The sequence below is a fragment of the Sapajus apella genome, unplaced genomic scaffold, assembly GCF_009761245.1.
Source record: "Sapajus apella isolate SASKATOON/1434 unplaced genomic scaffold, GSC_monkey_1.0 scaffold35, whole genome shotgun sequence".
NCBI lineage: Eukaryota > Metazoa > Chordata > Mammalia > Primates > Cebidae > Sapajus > Sapajus apella.
The window spans coordinates 19,281,590-19,298,735 of record NW_022436975.1 but is presented as its reverse complement, the minus strand read 5'-3'; the positions used below and the strand labels follow the sequence as shown (position 1 = coordinate 19,298,735).

Here is a 17,146-nt window from a genome sequence, read left to right as displayed (position 1 = left end):
GGATCTGCCAAAGTCACCAGGATTTAGGGATGCAGGGACAAAAGAGAGAAAGAGGATGCTCTTCCTTCTCTCCCTCACTTACTGCAGGTATCTGCTAGGAAGAGAAGGGAACGAGGAATGCCTGCTTCCCTCTTTCTAGACGGGTAGCCATTCATCTTCAGTCTGCACTCCTTTCAAATGCATCTCAAATCCCTGGGACTCCTTTAATATATGTCTTCTTTTTTTTTCTTTCTCCTCCTTGGTTCTCTCATCACAAATAGGTAATTGTGTCTCCGTACTATGAGATAGTTACCTCAGATGCATCCTCCAAACAGGGAAAACTTAATTTCCCAAACCTTGAATTGGTTGGCTTAAGATTGGGCTCAGGGGAAGGAGACCCAGAAGCCCAACATGACAGCAAAAGGGTAAAGGTTTTTTTTGTCAGTAGGGCTTCTGGCCTCCCTCTCCCTGTGCACGTCGCTAAAAGGCCTCAGGATTTTTAAGCTGCCTTACCTTTCATTGTTTTGCTTTCATACATGCTTTCTCATAACCCAGTTGGTCTGTTCTTGCCTTCAGGCCATCAAACTCCATGCAGTCATGTAACCAGAACCTTTGATAATGGCCCCTTCTGCTGGAACCCTTAGGTTGGCCTCTCAGGGAGCTCTGACTGCTGTTTCCCCAAAACAGCGCGCCCCCTGTCATCAGGAAGCAGTTAAGATTGGTCTTTGTCCTTATCTTTATTTTAACAGCAGTTAGATGTACTTCTTTAGAGAGAAGAACAAGATAGCCAGGTTGGGGTGGGTCCCCAGAAAAACTCCAACCGGCCTGAGCACTGGGGTGGAGACACAGACGTTCATGACATTTGCAGCAGGGAGGAGCCTGGCCCCTCCTCTTCCTGTGTGGAACCTGCAATTCCAACTGCAGGACAGGAAGCCCTCTAGCAAGGACTCTGGCCTAGCAAGAGTCCCTGTTTCCCCTTTTTCTTTTCACCCAGTAAAACCCTGTCTTATTCACCATTCAAATTGTCTGCAAGTCTGAATTTTCATGGCCATGGCTTCCAGAGGCCTTGCACTTTTTGACTTGCTCTCTTGCATTTGTGTCATTTCCTTGAGAAAGACACACCTATGCTTGTCCACCAGTCTCAAAAGGTAGATGCAAAACATTTGGAACAGACTGAAGTCACTCTGGGCAAGCCCAGATTATATCAGTTGACAGTCAGCCAACCTCTAGAGCCCAACTGATACCTGTCAAGTCCATCCAGCCATGAACCAGCCTAAATCAGCCAAACCCCAGAAAAGCAAGAGAAATATTTATTGTTATTCAGCCACTGAGTTTTGGATTGAATTATTATGTAGCTATGGCTGAGGTAGAAATTCATCTTAGATACTGCTAGGATGCCTATTATTTCTAGTGTTGCCTAATAAAGGCCTAAAATATATGCCATTGATTTTGGGATATAGTTGTAGGTAGAGGCTAGAAAAATCTAAGAAAATTATTATGAAAGTTTGGAAAAATGGAGACCAGTGTTATGTGCTGTTAAAGTGTTTGGTAAAACTATCATCTATGGTAACTTGGAAGATAGGAAGTGAACCTAATACATTTTCAAAATTGGGCAAGAAGGAAGAGCATTGCACATATTGTCTACTTGATTTTAGTTACATAAGATAAGTTTTTTCAAGAAATAAATGAACTTAGAAAATAACTGGCCAATTTGCAAGCAAAACTGAGAAAAAACCGTAAGAGTCTGGCTGAGTTTCTTGTCTCCAGTTTTCTCAGGCAACTGAAGACTTTAAAATTAATATATATCTTTGTGAAAATATTAAATGCATAGTCTTGCCAGAAAAATAAGGCCTTAGGGTAAAGAAGAGATCAAGGATCTAACTATAAGACCCTTTATTAAGGCCTCTGAAGAAAACTGAAATGGTGCCCATTCAAGGTGTTTCATAACACCTAAATTACCAGTAATTAAATATAGAAAAATAGGCTTGCCTTAAAAATAATTGTGGATATGGTTTTTCACATAAGAAGAGGAGAGGCCTCAAACTATATACAGGAAATCCATAAATTATTTGAAACAGTTCAATTGACAAAAGCATCAGCCTGGAGTTAAAGGGGCTGAAATGGTTTCAGATATAAAAATCCCTCTGGGCCCCCAGATTTCTACAAGTAAGAAAGTAAGCTGAAGAAGTTGCTCAAAGGCATCTTTTCCAATGCCCTCATAGAAGTGGCCAAAGAGGTTAACAAAAAAGAAAGAAACTTCCAGAGAGTCAAAGCAAGAGCTGTGGAGAACAATAAATGGAGACTCTCAGGAAATCCAGTTCCCACTCTCTGGGTGCAATTAAGGAATACTCTCACACCCCTGAGTAAAAAGATCTGATGACATTTGCCCAGAAAGATTTTAGAACTTCTATGAGCCAGTGGTTTGTATAAACCTCCCCTTTTCTTTATCTTTTTTTTTTTTTTTTTTTCCACTTTTGGCTCTGGGGTACATGTGCACATCCTGCATCTGCAGGATTGTTGCATAGGTGCATACATGCCATGGTGGTTTGCTCTCTCCATCCCCCCCATCACCTATATCAGGCATTTCTCCTGGTGTTATCCCTCCCCATCTTCCCCACCCCCTCCTGTCCCTCCCCTCCCTTCCCCTCCACCTCCCTCACCTACCCCAGTAAGTGTTGTTCCCTTTCCTGTGCTCAGGTGTTCTCACTGTTTGTCACCTGCCTATGAGTGAAAACATGTGGTATTTGGTTTTCTGGTCTTGTGTCAGTGCCAAGAATGATGGTGTCTAGATTCATCCCTGTCTCTAACAAAGGACACGAACTTGTCATTTCTTATGGCTGCATAGTATTCCATAGTGTATATATGCCACATTTTCTTTGTCCAGTTTATTATTGGTGGGCATTTGGGTTGGTTCCAGGTCTTTGCTATTGAAAACAGTGCCACACGAACATACGTGTGCATGTGTCTTTATAATAGAATGATTTATAATCCTTTGGGTATATACTCAGTAATGGGTCAAATGGAATTTTTATTTCTAGATTCTTGAGGAATCACCACACTGTCTTTCATAATTGTTGAACTAATTTACACTCCCACCAACAATGTAAAAGTGTTCCTTTTTCTCCATATCCTCTCCAGCATCTGTTTTCTCCAGATTTTTTAATGATCACCATTCTGACTGGGGTGAGATGGTATCTCAATGTGGTTTTGATTTGCATTTCTCTAATGATCAGTGACGATGAGCATTTTTTCATATGTTTGTTGGCTGCATAAATGTCTTCTTTTGAAAAGTGTCTGTTCATCTCCTTCGCCCACTTTTGAATGGGTTGGTTTGTTTTTTCTTGTAAATCTGTTTTAGTTCTTTGTAGATTCTGGATATTAGCCCTTTGTCAGATGGGTAGATTGCAAATTTTTTTTTCCATTCTGTTGGTTGCTGGTTCACTCTAATGATTGTTTCTTTTGCTGTGCAGAAACTCTGAAGTTTAATTAAATCCCATTTGTCTATTTTGGCTTTTGTTGCCATTGCTTTGATGTTTTAGTCATGAAGTCCTTGCCTATGTCTATGTCCTGAATGGTACTGCCTAGGTTTTCTTCTAGGGTTCTTATGGTGTTCATTCTTATGTTTAAATCTTTAATCCATCTGGAGTTAATTTTTGTATAAGGTGTAAAGAAGGGAACCAGTTTCAGCTTCCTCCATATGGCTAGCCAGTTTTCCCAACACCATTTATTAAACAGGGAATCCTTTCCCCATTGCTTGTTTTTGTCATGTTTGTCAAAGATCAGACAGTTGTAGACGTGTGGCATTGCATCCTATAGAGAGCCGGAAGAGCCCACTCCCTCTGGGGGGGGATCAGCAGCAAGGCTGCTGTGAACTTTGGATGATCTCCAGAGAAGCAAAATCATAATAGGGGAATGTGTATGTCTCAGAGAAAGCAGAGGGACCTAGAGAAAGATAACCAGCTTTCACTAACATTGCTGCAAGATAGTTATTACCTGAAGTATGTTAACTAAAGTAAGAGAATTATAAGCACAGGCTGTTCTGGGTAACTGTACCCTCCCTCTGCTATGTGCTTTGTGAACATATAAAATAAAGTGCTCTGAGACAGGTAGGGGCTGGAGAAACTGACATCCTCATTTTTCCAGACCACTTGGCCCAGCTTTTTCTATGTTATGTTATGTTTGTCTTTGTGTTTTTCTTTATCCCCCACAGTTCCTTCTTAGGTGTTTGAAGCCTTGTGCAGCATGGGACGTAGCATATGCTGGAGCTTCCAAGGCCTCTGTTCTGTTCCATTGGTCTATATCTCTTTTTTGGTACCAGTACCATGCTGTTTTGATTACTATAGCCTTGTAGTATAGTTTGAAGTCAGGTAGTGTGATGCCTCCAGCTTTGTTCTTTTTGCTTAGGATTGTCTTGGCTATGCAGGTTCTCTTTTGGTTCCATATGAAGTTTAAAGTGTTTTTTCCCAGTTCTGTGAAGAAGGTCAATGGTAGCTTAATGGGATAGCATTGAATCTATATATTACTTTGGGCAGTATGGCCATTTTCACAATATTAATCCTTCCTAACCATGAGCATGGAATGTTTTTCCATCAGAGATTACTATAAACAGCTCTATGCATATAAACCAGTAAATCTGGAAGAAATGGTTACATTCCTGGATACTTGCACACTCCCAAGACTAAACCAGGAAGAAGTTGAAACCCTCAATAGACCAATAACAAGGTCTGAAATCAAAGCAGCAATTAACAGCCTACCAACCAAAAAAAGTCCAGGTCCAAATGAGTTCACAGCCAATTTCTACCAGACGTACAAAGAGGAGCTGGTACCATTCCTTTTGAAACTATTCCAAACAATACAAAAAGAGGGAATCCTCCCTAACTCTTTCTATGAGACCAACACCATCCTGATACCAAAACTTGGCAGAGACACAACTAAAAAATAATACTTCAGGCCAATATCCATGATGAATATTGATGCAAAAATCTTCAATAAAATACTGGCAAACCGAATCCAGCAGCACATCAAAAAGCTTATCAACCACAATCAAATAGGCTGCACCCCACGGGTGCAAGTCTGGTTCAACATATGCAAATATATAAACATAATCCACCACATAAACCAAAGACAAAAAACACATGATTATCTCAACAGATGCAGAGAAGGCCTTTGACAAAATTCAACAGCCCTTTACGCTAAAAACTCTCAAGAAACTAGATATCAATATAATGTATCTCAAAATAATAAAAGCTATTTACAACAAACCACAGCCAATATCTTACTGAACAGGCAAAAACTAGAAGCATTCCCTTTAAAAACTGATGCTAGACAAAGATGCCCTCTCTCATCACTCCTATTCAATATAGTATTGGAAGCCCTAGCCAGAGCAATTAGGCAAGAAAAAGAAATAAAGGCATTCAATTAGGAAAAGAAGAAGTTGAACTGTCTCTATTTGCAGATGACATGATCATATATTTAGAAGACCCCATCGTCTCAGCCCAAAACCTTCTTAAACTGATAAGCAACTTCGGCGAAGTCTCAGAATAGAAAATCAATGTGCAGAAATCACAGGCATTCCTATACACCAACAACAGACAAACAGAGAGCCAAATCATGAGTGAACTCCCATGTACAATTGCTACAAAGAGACTCAAATACCTAGGAATACAACTAGCAAAGGATGTAAAAGATCTCTTCAAGGAGAACTACAAACCACTGATCAAGGAAATAAGAGAGCACACAAACAGAACCTCTGCTTTTCTAAAGGTGTGTTTAATCTAGTTATCTTATGTCAGTCACATCACCTAATGGAAACAAACAAAAAAACCCTGTATTTTTTAATATAGAAAAATTAAGAGAATTCAGAGACAAGGTATAAATCGGTGAGTTCACCAGGTTTACTGGATTTAAGGTAAAATTACAAAAATCATTTTTATTTCTATTTGCCAATAAATGTAACTTATAAAACAGCAAACTTGGGAGGCTGAGGCAGGATGATTGCTTAAGCTCAGGAGTTCAAGTCCAATCTGGGCAATATAGTGAGACCCCATCTTATTAAGAAATTCTAAAATTACTAATTGAACTTATGAGAAACAATTTTCATTAAAATGTTGGATAACAGTCAATATTGGTCAGGATCAAGAGTTAAAAAAAATTACAAACTGTTGGTGGGAGTATACATTGATATAATCTCTTTAGAGAGAAAATTTGCATTAATAAAGTTAAAATGTACATGATGTAAATGCCATATTGCTGAGAAAGTCATCTTCTAATTCTGTATCTGAGGGTGAGGGTGTGTGTGTGTGTGTGTGTGTGTGTGTGTGTGTGTGTGGTAACATAACAAAACATAACCAAAACTAAAAAAACTCCGAGGGGATAAAAGTAAAATTCAGAATAGAGATGGAGTTGGCTACCATCCAATAGAGGCTGGTTTCACTGATGAGTTATTTTTAGCTACATGGTAGATACCTAGCTATTCATTATATTATTCTTTATATATTTTGATGCATGATATAGTCATAACAATTTTTAAAACTAAAAAAAAATACATTTGTTAGATTAATTGAATTCCAATTAGTTCAGTTTTTCAATTTTGGTTTAGATATATTTTTATTTCTCAGTTAACTTCAATACCTCTCCCTTACATGATTCTCAGCCAGTCATGGTGCTCATTACTTCAGTGAGAAACTGAAAGCAATCAGAAGAGAATCTGTTCAACTTCTCACCACTAAACCCACCAGCTACTGGCATTCTTGCCTACAGTTACAACATATGAACTGTCATTTCTTCTTTTGTATGGTTTGGCATATAGAAGATACCCAATACACATTTGTTGAGTGAATGAAAGAATGATACAAAATTCAAGTAATAATGATTTAGTATTCAACAATGCATTGTCAACCTAATTAGTCATTTTAAAATACTATAAATAAAAACTACAATGAAATACCACTTCACTCTCATGAAGATGGCTATAATTTCAAAGACAAACCATAACAAGTAATGGCCAAGATGTGAAGAAATTGGGACACTCATGCTTGCTGGTGAGAATGTAAAGTTGGTACAGCCTCTGTGAAAATCAATTTAGGGCTAGGCATGGTGGCTCATGCCTATAATCCCAGCACTTTGGGAGGCCGAGGCAGGCAGATCACCTGAGGTCAGCAGTTCAGGACCAGCCTGACCTACATGGTGAAACCCCATCTCTACTAAAAATACAAAAATTAGCCAGGCATGGTGGCACATGCCTGTAATCCCAGCTACTCAGGAGGCTGAGGCAGGAGAATTGCTTGAACCTGGCAAGTGGAGGTTGCAGTGACCTGAGATCATGCCATTGCACTCCAGCCTGGGTGACAGAGAGAGAATCTGTCTCAAAAAAAAAAAAAAGAAAAAGAAAAAGAAAAAATAAATAAAGAGAATAAATTTGGCAGTTCCTCAAAATTTTAAACACAGAGTTAACATATGACCTAGCATTTCCTATCCTCTGTATATACCCCAAAGAAATGAAACTAAATGTCCATAGAAAAAGCTGCACATAAAAATTCATAGAGACATTATTTATAATGGCTGAAAAGCAGAAACAACTCAAAGGTCCATCAACTGATGAATGAATAAGAAAACATGGCGTACCCCTATAATGGAATATTATTCATCAATAAAAAGGAATGAAGTACTGATACAAACTACAACATAGATGAACTTTAAAAACATTACGCTAAGTAAAAGACAACAGTCACAAAAGGTCACATATTATATGATTACATTTATGCAGAATTTCCAGAAAAGAAAAATTTATAGAAACAGAAACTAAATTAGTGGTTGTCTAGGGCTGAGGAGCTGGAGGGACTGGGGAGTGAGAGTAACTGCAATGGATGTAAAGTTTCTTTGGGGGATGATGAAATTGTTCTAAATTTAGGTTGTGGTGATGATTGCACAACTCTGTGAATATCTTAAAAACTACTAAACTGTATACTTTAAAAGGATATATTTGATGATATGTTAATGATTTCAATAAAGCTGTTAAAACAATACATGAAATTCATTTTCAGATTTTCCCTTTTATGGTAAAGTAATTAATTAAATCCAGATTTAACTGGATCTAACACTATACTATGGATTTGGAGCGACACAAATGAAGGATCAGAACCCAGGAGGTGAATGTTTATTCCAGGTCTACCAAGTACTAGTTTTGAGATCTTGAGCAAATCACTGAATCACTTTAGCATCAGCTTTTCTTATTTGTTAAAAAAGAGAAAAAGAAAAAGAAAAAATGAGCATAACTACTCCATTGGACCGTTTTGAGAACTAAATTCAATAGCACATCAAAAAAGCACCTCATATGCTTCCCATCCCCAACAGGTGCCCAGTATTCTCTCTTCTCCTCTTCTTTCCTATCTTCTGCATCCTCCTACCCATGATCTAAAATTTTTACTCTTTATTATGAAAATGTTATACAAATACAAAAGTGGAAAGATAAATAAATGCCTTTGTACCCACACACATTTCCATCGATCATCAACTCAAGGGTAAACTCACTTTACGTTTATCTGCGACCTCCACCCCACCCGGCACATGCCTTCTACATTCCCCCTTACCTGCCCAGATTATGTCAAAGCAAATCTCATTCATCATATCATTTGTAAATATTCTTGTATGTACTTCTAAAAAAAGTACTTTTGGGGGGTAAACAAATGTAATAACATTACCATAACTAATGTTATGGTATATAATACTCTAATATGAAGAAATATCGAATTTGTTTTCCAATATCCCTGGTTATGTAGGAAAATTATCTCTGGACAAGTCAGACTAAGCAAGACTCCATACACTGCAACTGATTGACAGTCTTTTAGATTTCTCTTAATTATGACATTTCTCTTAATCTATAGATTCTCTTCCTCTGCTTCCATTTTTCTCTTATGCTTTTTGTTGTTCAGAAAGCCTGAGTCTTTTGAACTTTTGAACTTGTAAGTTTTCCAGTCTGTATTTTTCCCTTCACATTCTTGTGATGTGGTTTGAAATGTTCCTCTGCTCCTTGTAATTTCTGCAAAGTAGGAGTTAGATCTGGATTAACACTTTCTGTTGGTTTTTGGTTTTGGCAATATTACTTGAGAGAGAATGGTTATCGTTTCATCTGGAGGCACATAATGTTCCAATGATTCTTCAGTGATGTTGGCAGCATTGATAATTATTGCTTAGACACATTAATTTACTAACCAGTGCCAAATGGTAATTGTCTAATTTCATAATTCTACATTCATTTATATACTAGAATACTTCTGTAAAGAGAAATTTCCCGTCCCCAAATATTTCATTACCTTTAAGTATAATATTTATAGAAAAAGCAGATCAAATGTTTAATTTTTTTCACTCTCCATTAATAGTTTTTTTTTTAAATAACAGCTTTGGTCCCTTAACATTCCCCCCAAAATAATTAACTAGGGCCTTTCTTTGAGAAATGTGGATTTTAAAATATTTGCTATAACTCACTATATTGTGGATACTATTCTTAATCATCTTTAAATCTTCTCAACTTTTCCCAGAGAGAGATTATTTATGCTAGCTCCGAGATCTGTTGACAAAATCTTAGCGATCTTTGGTAGTGTTCTTGCCTTCCGGTACAAGATAGAACTATTCCAGGCACTTTTTGTATATTCCTTACTCCAGATCTGGAATCAATTATTTTAAGGGACCCTGATTCCTCTTAATGTGAAATCGTAAAACCTCATGACTACTAAAAATACAAAAATTAGTTATTTGGGAGGCCAAGGCAGGAGAATCCCTTGAACCCAGGAGGTGGAGGTTGCAGTGAGCTAAGATTACGCCACTGCACTCTAGCCTGGGTGACAGAGCAAGACTCCATCTAAAAATAAAAATAAAAAATAAAGATGAGAATCTGGACCACAGGGAGTACTAATTCTTTCTATTGGGTTGATAATAAGTGGATAACTTATCTATTTTTTTTGAAATTTCAAAATATTTATTGAACATAAATAGAAACCTAAGTCCTGAAGAAAATAACATGACAAATTTTGAAAGTAAAATGTAATTTTCCCCTAATAAATAGAATTGCTTTCTGTTCATGGCTTACAAAATGACTAATCGTTTCCTTCTATCCCTTTGTACCTTTGTGTATCTAGCAGAAAACTTCTTAGCTCTGGCTTTGGGCATACAGAAACTTTCTACTGATGATTATGTTCAAATGTTTATTTACTTTGCCTAGAGTAAATTGGGGGACTGGCCTTGTCTGGATTGATCACAGGATAGATACTCAGGAAGCTCTGATCATCTTGAGTTTCACGTTTATGAGCAAAAAATAGATGCAGTGGCTAACAGAAATTTTGTTGAATGTGTAGACATGGCACCCATCACTAACATTATAAAAAGAAATGAACCTCGTACCTTTATCCAGGAAAATCCCCACTCTGTACAACTGGGGACTCATCCAGAGAACACTTAAAGGCCTAGTGCTGGCAGCAAAGACCTTTCCTTTTCTGGAACCCACAGTCCAGAAGCCAAGTTCTGAAGAAAGTACAATGTTCCCCTGTTGATTCACAGATTCCTCACAAATGCCCACATCTCATACTTTGCTAGTGCCCATATCCACCTCCCAATAATGGCGGCCAGAAGTGAAGCGAGGGGCACCTAGGACACACAGTGCAGAGTTGAACCTCTCAGCTTGCTTCTTCCTATTCTGGCTAAAATTCCCATATCAGACACTCCTCAGGTCTTCAGAAATGGTGAGATGGTTGTTAGCTATGTCCACATCCAAGGTCATATCCACTTGAAATTTCTTCATCCTTGGGTTCACTGTTAGAATAGATTTCAGCTTGAGCTCCAGTTCCTTGATCGTGGAAACCAGTGCCTTCAGCTTGAACTTGGGTTTGATGTCATTCTTCTGAGAGACCACAGAGCAGAAGGGCACAGTAAACCTTCCCCGAGGTGCTCCTTCTGCAGGAATTGATGCATTAGAGACAGCAGACAGATCCCCATTTCAGTTGCACGGGTTTTTTAAGATCATTTAGACAGACAGGACATCTAACTATTTTTTTTAAAGTGTTCAGCCATGGCAATTGTCTCTTCTTCCCAAGCTTCTCCCTCTGCCTCCCTGTCCGCAGTAGCTTTCCCAAACAGCTCAGATTCAGAAATAACTATTTTTAAAATATTTTATTTTTATATAATTCGGACTTATAAAAAAGTTGCAAAAAAAAGAAAAAAAAAATTTATGTATGCCCTTTCCTTGGTTTGCCCGAATGTTAATGATTAATGTGAAAATGTCAACATTGTTGGTTCGTATTTTCCATTACTGTTTTGGGTGACACTTTGCCTTACCATTTTTTTCTCTCTCTCATCTGTGTGTGTTGGGGGGGTGGGTGGGTGTGGGTGAGTATATGGGGGTGAGTGTTCTCTTATGTATAAAATTTCCTCAGAACCCTTGGAAAGTAAGTTGCAGATGTGATGCTCCTTGGTCTCTAAACACTTTAGCATATAGGATATTTTCTTATATGGTCAAAGTATGATAATACAATATTAATGCACCAGCCTTGTTTAAATTTCCTCAATTATCTGAATAATGTCATTTATGGTGAAAGAATATCCTGTATCCCATGTAGCATTCAACTGTCATTTTAAAAAATCTTCTTTAACCTGAAACACTTTTCAGTCTTTCTTAGATTTATTACCTTCGTGTTTTTGGAAAGTAGTGGCCAGTTATTTTTTAGAAGGTCCCTCAATTTGTGTTTCTCCAATGCTTCCTTATGATTATATCCAAATCATGCATTTTGGAAAGAATAACACAGAAGTGATATATTTATGGAAGGCCATTTTTGTTACTATAAGGGAATATCTGAGTCTAGGTGGTTTATATTAAGAAGAGGTTTAATTGGTTCATGGTTCTGCAGGCTGTACAGGAACCATGGTGCTGGCATCTGCTTCTAGTGAGGGCTTCAGAAACCTTAGAGTCATGGTGGAAGGCTATGCAGAGTCAGTGTGCCACATGGCCAGAGGAGGAGCAAGAGAGTGAGGAGGGAGGTGCCACATACTTTAAAACAACCAGATCTTGCATGAACTAACTGAATAAGAACTAATATCACCAAGGGAATGGTGGATCTGCTCCCAATCCAATCACCTCCCACCAGGCTCCACCTCCAACAATGGGGATTACATTTCAACATGAGATTTGGAGGCAACAAACATCCAAACCATATCAATATTCTTTTCATATCAAAAGGCACAGGATGTTGATTTTTCCTCTCACTGAAGGTATTAGCCTTGATCACCTGGTTTAAGTGGTATCTTCCAGGATTCTCCAGTGAAAAGTTGTTCCTTTTGTTAATTAATAAGTGTCTTCTGGGGAGACTATTTAGAGATCTTGGAATTCATCAAAATTTTACCTACAAATTTTAACATCCTTTTCTGATACCTGATTGCATCAATTACTATAACGTCTGTCAATTTGTGGCTAATTCCACCATTCCTTCTAAATTTATTTGTTGGTAGTGTACTATGCATACTCCTTCACCTAATGTATGGATGTATGTATATCAATATGGACCTATGGATTATGATTTTATTTAATGGACTATAACACATTACCATCGTTATTTATTTTTATGCTTGAATTTTCCCAGATTTTATGAGGAGGAACCCCTATAATCTGGCTCCTGTGTCCTTTTGACAAGTACTATCATTATTTGAATGTATCTTTGCTTTCTGGCACCAAAAAATATTCCAACTACGCAGCCATAAAAAAGAACAAAATCCTATCTTTGCAACAGCATGGATGCAGCTGGAGGTCATTATCCTAAGCAAATTAATGCAGGAACGGAAAGCCAAATGCCACATGTTCTCACTCATTATGGGTACTCATGACCATAAAGATGGGAACAACAGACACTGGGGACTATTCGAGAGGGGAGAGAAAGAGATGGGCAAGGGCTGAAAAATGACTCATTGGATATTACTTCACTACCTGGGTGATGGGATCCTTCATACCCCAAACCTCAGTGTCACACAATTAACTCATATAACAAACCTGCACGTTTCCCCCCTGAAGTTATTTTTAAAAAAAGATATTCCAGGCTCAACTTGTACTTTCTTAGCACAGTCCCAGATTCAGCCATTTCTCCAAGGAGGCTTGATTCCTTTTAAAAGAAAATGCTATTTAGAAAACAATCTCTGGGCTCTAGTTGTGCTGACTGCCACTAGAATGTGCATTTTATTTTTTTAAGGCAACAACTACTGAGTTCTTAATGATACTTCTATTTTAAATCAGGATTATGATATTTTTACTTAAATTTATTGACCTTCCATATATTATATTTCTATAATATATGGCAAAAATTCTAGTTCTTAAAGATATCAACATAATTACTTCTTCTGTATATCACGCAAAGCATGCACAACAGTCTTATAATTATATTAGCATTGTCATTAACAACACGATTACTAAAAACAGTTTCAGACCATGGTGCTGTTCTCCAGAGACAACCAAATCACTATTGATAATGGCTTAGAGTCATTCATCTCCGTGTGTTTATGCCAAAAAATTGAAATGCAATTGTGCTCATTTGTTTCATTTTGTTTTGGATAATAAGAAATTACTGTTTTAAGATTTAACTTTGTTTTAAAGGTATATAGAATATTTAAGTCATTCCAAAGTCAAATATTAAAAATTTTAAGAGGGCATGCTTTTATCCATGTCTTCTCCTCTCTTTACCTTTCTTTATTTCTACCCCATACCATCTCTTCTGCCATAGAGAACTTTAAAAAATAATTTGATGTGTGTGCACATGCATGTGGGTGTGTGTATTTTACAGGAGGGCAGGTGTTGCTGTTTTTGTTTTGGTTTTAATAGAAGCAAATTTGGCCAGGTGTGGTGGCTCATACCTGTGATCCCAGCACTTTGGGAGGCTGAGGCAAGTGGATCACCTGAGGTCAGGAGTTCTAGAGCAGCCTGACCAACATAGAGAAACCCATCTCTAATAAAAATACAAAATTAGCTGGACGTGGTGGCGCATGCCTGTAATGCCAGCCACTCAGGAGGCTGAGGCAGGAGAATTGCTTGAACCCAGGAGGTGGAGGTTGCGGTGAGCTGAGATTGTGCCATTGCACTCCAGCCTGGGCAACAAGGCCAAAACTTTGTCTCAAAAAAAAAAGAAGCAAATGTGTATCTATATTTTCATTACACTACTTAGATGAATGATAGCATACTAAGAACGTATTTCTTCTCCTTCCCTTTTTCATTAACAATACATTATCCCAGGGGTCATTCCTTAATATATAGAGATATTCTTTCATTTTTATAACTGTATAGTACTCTATTGTAAGGATAGACTGTAATTATCCAGTATTTCTATTTTAATGGATATTTCATTGTTTCTACTCTTTTGCTATTAAAATATTATCATAAGGTATAGCCACATATATAGGTCTTTTTGTATTTTTGCCAGTGTGTCTTTGGAATAGATTCATAGAAATAGAATCATTTCATCAAAGAATAACTACAGGTATAATGCACTAGATATTGTAAAATTTCCCTGCATAGTGCTTGTAGTATTTTGTATTTCCATCAGCAATGTGTGAAATTGTCTGTTTCCAGCACCTGACCAACAGGATATCTGACCAATGGGGATTTTTGTTAATCTGACAGGTAAGCAGTGATGTTTAATTCACATTTCTCTTGTTTTGAGCAAAGCTGAGCATCTTTTTATATAGTTAAGAAGAATTTCTTTCTGCAAATAATCTCCTTAGATGGCACATTTGTAATATAATTTAGGGCTTTAATTCTGTTTTTAGAAGCTCCTTACAGTTAGAAATATTAAGTTCAATCTATGATATAAACTGCAAATATTTTTCTCGGGTTGTCACTTTCCACATTTTATTTTTGAGAGACACATTTTTTAAGACAAACATGGACCATAACCACGCTGGGAGAACTTATAGCAAAATTTACAAGGCTATCTTTCTTAGTATTAGAACTTTTACCTAATCAAAATCAAACATATGACCAACATAGCATATAAAGCATACAGCTATTTCTCTACTGCTTGAAATATCATACGGTGCACATGTATGTCACATATGAGTAGGCAAGAGATTCTGAAACACAGAAGCAAGACAAAAGGATCACAACAACTTCAGTATGCTCTCCTAGTTATAGAATATCTCCAAAACTCCAGTTACTGACCAAAAAAGCAATGAAACCCAGATTTGTCTTCCTGCGGAGAAATAAACAGAAATAGAAAGTAAAAAGCAAAACAAAGCTATCTGGTGAAAGGACATCCTTACTTGGAAGGAGTTGTGATTTTTGCCTCTTCCACAGGTATACTCAGTGAGGCTAGCATCAAGTGGCCTGACAGCCCATGGCACACTGTCTACAGCTGAAGTCACTTAAAGCCAGTCTGAAGCAACTTAAAACAGGCCCTCCTTGAGCTTAACTTTTTATAAAGGCAAGATTACAGAGTGATTAAATGAGTTTTAAAAGTAAATTTATGCTCAAATTTGAATTGTGCAGTATATTACCTCTCTCTCAAATTTGCTCAGCTCACCATACTCTCTGGATTTCTACTTTCTTACATGTAAAATGGGGATCATGAGAGCTTTCTCATGGGGTTGGTGTGAGTATAAGTGTGAATGTGTCCTCAAAGCACTTAGCACACTGCCTGTCACAGTACATGCTTGATAAATGCAGTCTTTATGAACTGCTTATTGAGTCTATTACATGGTCTTTCATATATTTGTCTTTTGTGGTAAAACAATTTTTGTAAGCATGAACATTATACTATCTTAGGTCCCTTTTTTAAGAGAAAAGTGTCTTCTAAGACACTAGACTGTCTTAACTCTCTTAACTACTGCATAAAAACAACCAGAGCTCTTAATGTAATAGAATAACAAAGAAAATGTCAATAGTAGGAAAATCAGAAAAAGGCCACAAAAGGTAGAACATCATAAACAGAGAAACAAGTTTTTAGCAATTTCTGGCTAGTTATTTACACAGTAATTATTTACCAAAAACTTAGCATGGGCTGTATAATAGTACCCCCTGTGGACAAAAAGTTTCTATGTCTATTTAAAGATTCAAGGACAAGAAACAGACTCACTACCACCACTCAACATGTAATAAGAGCTAAAGACAGCAGTATTTCTGGTGAGTTGTCTAAAAGATATACAGACTGCCTATAGGTCTGAATACTCTAAAAATATACCCTGCAAAAAAGCCAGAACATCAGGGAGAGCTGTCCCATACTTCGATATTGAGACCTCCAGTGGAATTGTTCTAACTGAAGTTTACTTTTGCATTATGACATCTGCCTAGGTCATATGCTAAGAGTTCCTATGAATGTACTGATGTTATCAATAAGACTATTATTTATCTATCATCCATCTATCTATCTATATACTATCTATTCTTTCTTTTTTTTTTTTTTTTTTTTGAGCTGGGTTCTCACCCTGTCACCCAGGCTGGGATGCACTGGCGCAATCTCAGCTCACTGCAACATCTGCCTCCCAGATTCAAGGGATTCTCCTGCCTCAGCCTCCTGAGTAGCTGGGATTACAGGCACACGCCACCACACCCAGCTAACTTTTTGTATTTTCATTAAATACAGAGTTTCTCCATGTTGGCCAGGCTAGTCTTGAACTCCTGGCCTCAAATGATCCACCACCTTGGCCTCCCAAAGTGCTGGGATTACAAACATGAGCCACCACCCCCAGCATAAAAGACTGTATTTTTTTAATTATGGAAAAATCATAACATAAATTCACCATCTGCACCATTTTTAGTATACAGTTCAACTTTTTGGTTTATTTATGTTGTTGTGCAATCTCTGTGCGAACCAATGTTGGGCAGACATCTTTTATCTTGCAAAATGAAACTCTACACTCTTTTAAAACATAACCCCCCATTTCCCCCTCTCCTCAGCCCATGACAGTCACCATTCTACTGTTTCTGTAAATTGGATTACCCTAAATACTTCATATAGGTAGAATTATGCAGTATTTGTTTATTTATGACTGGCTTATTTCACTTAGCATAAGGTCCTCAAGGTTCATCCATGTTGTAGCATGGAACACCATTTCCTTCTTTCTGAAGGCTGAATAATATTCCATTGCATGTACATACTGCATTTTGTTTATCCATTCATCTGTCAGTGAACACTTGAGTTGCTTCCAC

General features: G+C 37.5%; 1 protein-coding gene and 1 pseudogene across 2 annotated transcripts in view; both read right to left on the bottom strand.

Moving 5' to 3' along the window:
* CUNH8orf34 (chromosome unknown C8orf34 homolog) overlaps window positions 1-17,146 on the bottom strand; it is a 442,661-nt gene that overhangs the window by 284,287 nt on the left and 141,228 nt on the right. The window lies entirely within an intron of this gene.
* LOC116563599 lies at window positions 9,838-11,040 on the bottom strand (annotated as a pseudogene).